The 6,524-nt window shown below is 29.6% G+C and overlaps 1 pseudogene; it reads left to right on the top strand.

Annotated features, from left to right (window-relative positions):
- The first annotated feature begins 1,713 nt into the window (after positions 1 to 1,713).
- On the top strand, positions 1,714 to 5,377 carry LOC149511291 (uncharacterized; annotated as a pseudogene).
- Positions 5,378 to 6,524: the final 1,147 nt, after the last annotated feature.

Genomic DNA, 6,524 nt, shown 5'->3' on the forward strand with positions numbered 1-6,524 from the left:
TGCCATTTAGAGAGGATTTTCCCTCCAAACTTCTTCACTATTATGATGTATTTGGTTATCCACCTTTCATATGAAGCAAAAGTCGATGGACTAGTTTATTATCGATAGATGTATCTTATCGAAATGTATTATTGTTTAATAGATTGATTAGGTTTGTATTGATGATCATGCCACTCTAGTTAAAAAGATATATGACTAATGTTTTATGCGATAAATTTTTGGAGAGGTTAAAGTCTTATTATCGTGGCAAACACTATCCGAAAGGTTCTATTGCTAAAGGATATTTAGTAGAAGAGTGTATGACATTTTGTTCTTGTTATTTGAAAGATGTTGAAACAAGATTTAATAAACCATCAAAAAATATTGGTATGTAGCATACTGACTCTATCTATAGTTATCTTTTTCAAAGTTTTGGATAATCAATAGACAAAGCTGAAATGGTAGAGTTAGATGATAAATCTTGGGCACAAACATATCGATATGTTCTTTTTCGTCATGACTCTATTAAATTGTTTCTCACGTAAATTTTTTAACAAGAAAATTATTCATTACATTAAGCATAATTTATTATATTTTTTTATTGTTAATACTTTATCATGATACTTTGTAGTAAGTATAAAAATAATTTGAGAGCTCCTGCATATTATCGATGATCAAACCTTCGAGAGCTTGATAAGTTGTTCGTCAAAAACTTTCATGAATGGTTAGGAGCAACTGTAAATAATGCCATACTTTTCATTATGAGAAACCTACATAGGATGCTTACGGTATAACTAAAATTAATAATATATATATATATATATTTATTTCACTTTTATAGGTTTGGAGTGGAATGCTTATTAGTGAAGAGGTGAAGTATCTTTCACAAGGTCCGAACAGGATTGTGAAACGATACAAAGGTTTCATTATCAATGGATTTAGATTTCACACTAAATCTCATGAGAGATTTAAAAGTACACAAAATTCAAAAGTTGTTATTACTTCATCAGCTATTAGCTATGTTAGTGCTAAGGACACAAACCCTTTAAAGAGAAATGTTGACTATAATGACATGATTAATGATATCATTGAGTTGAATTATTATGGCAAGTGAAAAGTTGTCTTATTTCGGTATGATTGGGCTAATGTGAATAGTATGAGAGGTATTAAGAAAGATCAGTATGAATTTATACTTATAAATTTTTTTCGATTAATTCATACTGGACAACAACTCATCGATGAACCTTATGTTTTTTCATTTCAAGTCAAATAAGTTTTTTATTCTGAAGATCCTAAAGAATTATGTTGATTTTTTGTTCTTCGAAATACACCTAGAGATTTATTTAATATGTAGTTAGATACAAGAGATGATGTTAAACATGGAACTGAATGTTATCCTTTTGCTGAATAAAACTTGGATGAAAATATCTCTAGTACCTACGTTCAGTGGGTCCGCGAAGATGTTAATGAAGACATTTATGAACCATGATGGATCATTTATATTTTGTAATTCGAGTATTTAAGACATAATGTAGTAAATGATTTATGTAATTAATGTCGCATTCACTATTGTATATTTATTACATTGTAAATTATACATTATCTTTTGATTTAATTAAATCAATTTATTCTTTATATATCGTAGGTTATGATTTTTTAACTTCTCAATGTTTTTATATATATTCTAAACTAATATCTTTTATATATTCGTTTTTATGATGCAGGTAAGCTACAATGCGGAGTAGATTGAATGGAATGCATATTAGAGATATTAGTTCAAAATCATTTATGGCACCTGTTGATATTGGCTGTGGATTGAATCTTTTGAAGGGGAATGAATCTACTGTTGGATCTAACTCAGTCACTTCTAACCCTTCAACTGATATTGGATCTGACAATACGAAAGGTCCAAGTTTAGATAGTATCCCGTCAATTGATTATGCTTTAAATTTAAATACAGGTATCACATACCCTATATTTAGAATTCGATTATAATGTAAAAGTATTACCATTTTACAAATTTATTTTTTATTTTTTACAGTTGATAACAATGGTCAACGAAAGACCAGAGGCCGGACAACTTTGAAGGAATTTTTTGCACTACCTCCAAACGAGCAGATTGTAGTGTCTGCAAACTTTGATAGACAACCAATTGGTGAAGAGACCCAACTGTTGACTGAATTTCTAGGCATGTTTGCCCATAATGGAATGACATTGCCTATTCATTATGAAACAAGGCATAAAGTTTCAGTAGAATTTAAGGTCAATACTTTAAACTTTATTGAGGTATTAGTATAATTAATTACATATAAAAAAATTATTTTAAATTTGGTTTATTGATTAAAACTTTTCTTTTTGTATTATTACAGTCAAGATTTGTACTTGAAATACCAACTTCATTTGTGCTTAAGTCATTGGAAAAGAAATGAAAAGATTATAAGCATAATTTGAAGAATAAGTATTTTGATCAAAATACTACTGTAAAGGCGATGATGAAAAATCTATCCCGTAATGTGATTAGGTGGCAATATAAATAATTAGTTAGATTTTGGTTCTCAAGAAAGTAAGATGTACTAATTTATAACTTTGTATAGTAGAATGAAATAATGAAAGTGTTTTATGCTTTAAGTTCGTAATATTTGTATTTATACCATATACGCAATTATTTTTTATGATAAAAAAGAGAACAAATTGGGATTGAAAGCAGAAAGTAACAGAAATATAGCCACACAAGTGGATCAAAAAGTTTTGCAAGAAAGCAAAAAGAAATAATAAGTTTATGATTTTAAACTTATTCCAATTAATGAACTTTTTGTGTTGTTAAAAGGTAAATAAGCAAATTAATAGTTAGTGTTCTGTTTTAATAGTTTTGATATTTTCAATACATGATATTAAACTTATCGAAAGTTTTGAACTTAGTTTACATGAATGATATGTATGAAAAAGATATTATTTATGTCTATTTAGGTAAAAATACAAATTTGTTGTTATTGTTCTATTTAAACAATTTGGATAGTTTCAATACTTGATATTAAACTTGTCTGATTGATTGAACTTGGTTTCTACAGTTGATATGGGTGAAAAAGTTATCGTTTATGTCTATTTGGGACTATTTTTGCCTTTAAAAGGTAAAAATACAAATTGACTTTTTGATGTTTTTCAACTGTTTGAATAGCTTCAATCCATGATATTAAACTTGTCCAAATAATTGAATTTAGTTACCATGACTGATACATGTGAAAAGCCAAAATGCTTTTATTGTTTGTGTCTGTTTAAGACTATTGTGTTATTAAGGGGCCAAAATATAAATACATAATATTAAAATTATTTGAAATTTTTTAACTTAATTGACTGGCTTAATATGTATGAATAAGTTGAGGTTGATATGTACCCTATCAAATAACATATATTTTGTGTAGGAGATTGAGATGGGTGATAAAATTGAACGTGTAAAACTTTTTCGCTTAACATACACAAAAAAGTATGGATCTTATATGAATATCAAAACCCAAGAAATTGTGATAATTTGTAACATCTATTTTAACAAAAAATAAATATTTACTCTTTTTAACATATTATCAATTAATCATTAAACTTGATAGTTAAATATGACTAATTTATAGGAGAAAGTGAAAGAGAAAATGATTGTTAAAATTTAAGTAGCATCTGATAGTTCTCTCAACATGCAAGAATTGAAAAATCGAATATTCATAGAAGTTGCTGGAAAGAAAGGCATGGATGGGTCCGAAGCCTTTAATTGGGTCCAACACTATCTACCAAATATGGACATAACTCTCAGCAATTTACATTTTCAGTAAGTCAGTCTAAGTAAGACATTTCAATATTGAGAGAGAAGTTACAAACTATACAATAACATTTTCAGCAAATGGAAGCAGAAAAAGAATAGGAGAGTGTCAAAATTGAGGAAGAACGTGCTAGAATAGAGAAAAATATGCAAAATTTTAGTACTTGCATGATCGATTTGATCATCTTATGAATTTTGTGCAACAATTTTCAGAAACTTATCTTAGTGATCAACCAACTCAAGTATTATATTTAATAAATATTTATATTTTTTAATATAAAAAAATCTTACAATAAAGTGTTAAAAATTGTATGCTATTATTTAATAGGTTCTTGAGCACGCTAGTGATCAAGGCGAAAATTTTTTTTCATCAATTGGCAGCCTTCAAAATCTATGTAGTCATCAATTTCATATATTTTAATTTTTATTTTGTTAATGTATTAAAAAATTTTGAATGTTATTATACTAATTATTAAATTTTGTGTTAATTATATGCATATTTGAACGTGAATTAAGTTTATATTAATTTCAGTTTCTGAATTTAAGCTCGTTTATAAAAATAATAAATATTAATAGAAATTTTTTATTTAAAAAAAATACATTTATTAATTTCGCGATGGTTGCGTTCAATAATGTCATTAAATGAATAATTTAATAGCGTTTGTACCATAAAATGTCACTTAAAAGTAGTAGTGCTCTTACTAAAAAATGCGCTAAACTAGCGGCATTTTTTTTATACAAATGCTATCAAAATAATTATTTTTTCTTACAAAAATGTCACTAAATTAATAGCTTCTCAAATATACAAATGCTACTAAAATAATAACATTTTATAAAAAATACCATTATTTTTCACTACACATATATAATTGACATTTTAATTGATATTTTTCGTAAAAGCGACGAATTTTTTAATAATGTTTATAAATATCACTAAATGTTAAAAAAACACCATTAAAAACTTAAACCCTAGTAACGAGGGTATAATGTCGTGGCTATATATAAGGAAGGACCCTTTGGAGTGTTAGAATTGCAAACTCAGTTCCCCACAAAGGAACGAATATAGCTTTGCAGCGAATAGCAGCTCACCGAGAAGAGGCTGAGATCTACCATGGGCCGCTTTTTGGAAGTAAAACTCACTGGAACTCCTCGACGAGTTCCGTCTGCCCAAAGGGCTGCTACTTTGAACGATCTCGTCGAGGTCGGGTGCAACCGGACCACAGGGTTCGTCTGGTTGACACGGTTAGCAGAAGAGATTGGAGAACAAATTCAAGGCGATTGGGAAAAACGTCTCGTATGAAACCGAGTTGACAGCGTTCATTGAGGATCGTCCGATGCAGAGGTTGACAGGTGTCAAAACCAAGGAGCTGCTGATCTGGGTTAGTATTTCTGATATTTCTGATAGTAATCCTAGCAAGACCACTTTTTCTACACCCACGAGGATGTCACGGATTTTTTCGGTCGCAGCTTTTGAAGCTGAAGGAAAAGAGAGGAAGTGAGGGTTTTTCTTTTCTTAGTATCTACATCTGATTACACTAATGTCGTTACCCAAAAATAATTTAATGAATATTTGTGTTTTTATGTCGTCTCAAACTTTTAACGTGTGTTTTTTCTTAAAAGAGATTTTAGGTTTTTTTTTTTTTTAATCTATTGAAATTTAAAATTCCATTAGAAATAGTTTTCAAATGTCGAACGATATAAAGAACAACTCTAATCAAATGTTCTACTCAGTTCTCACTCTCCCCTTTCTCTCCTAAAAATTTAACAGGATGAATTTGTTTTTAGTGGGTTTAAATTTCCAAGAATTAGAGAATTAGACCAAAACCCCTGGAAATGATGATTTCTAGGCTTTATTACCGGAGTTGGGTAACATTTTAGCAAGACAACGTGCCTTTTTATGGCATGCACAAATAAATATGAAGCCGATGAAAGCCAATAAAATTAACCATAAATAAACCTCTTTGATGTGGCTAAAGTTATTGGTCATTTCTCACAGTTGCAAATATTATCAAAGTCATCAGAACATAAACATTCTAATTTCTAGATTCGTAAACAGATTGATTTGTTCCTTCTTTACCAGAAAAGAAGAAGAAAGAACATGAATTAAGATCAGTACTGCTGTTCTTTTGACATACAACTCTCCAACTGGGTTGATTTATACGAATTGAATCGCAATTGCTAGGAAAGAAACCCATATTTTCCACTTCATGCATGGAGCACACGCTACGAAAAAGCTCCTATTCCACGAGACAAGAGCCCTGCAAACGATGCGAATTCACATGCCTCCTTCCAATTTTCCCGGCTACGTATTAAATTTACAAATAAATCACCATATTGCGTGTAATGGACTAAAAACATGCTTCCATAGTGTCAAAGCAACAAACATCTTAGTCGTAGGATTGGGGTATCTTAACTGGTAGCCATTAATGTTGGCTTTGTATTATATATAGGTTTTCTAGAGTTCAAACTGAATTTGACGAATGGACTGTTGAAAGTCAATAGGGTGTCACTTATTTTATGACCAAGAAAAGCAGTATCACTTAAAGCCCTTGAGCCAGCTTGAACTTATCTTCCTATATATAAATGGCATTTTTTATTATTATTACTTATTGCTGGATTTGTCAGCATTTGAACCTAAGCCATATTTCTCAAGGGTTTAGTCCAAAGACCAGTCATTTAGGTAAAAGACATTGTTAATTCCGCCATAGGTAACACATAATTACAAGTTGATTATTGGCTA

The sequence above is a fragment of the Durio zibethinus genome, chromosome 26 (genome assembly GCF_047325235.1).
Source record: "Durio zibethinus cultivar Kanyao isolate XHJ-2024 chromosome 26, ASM4732523v1, whole genome shotgun sequence".
In the NCBI taxonomy this organism is placed as follows: Eukaryota; Viridiplantae; Streptophyta; class Magnoliopsida; order Malvales; family Malvaceae; genus Durio; species Durio zibethinus.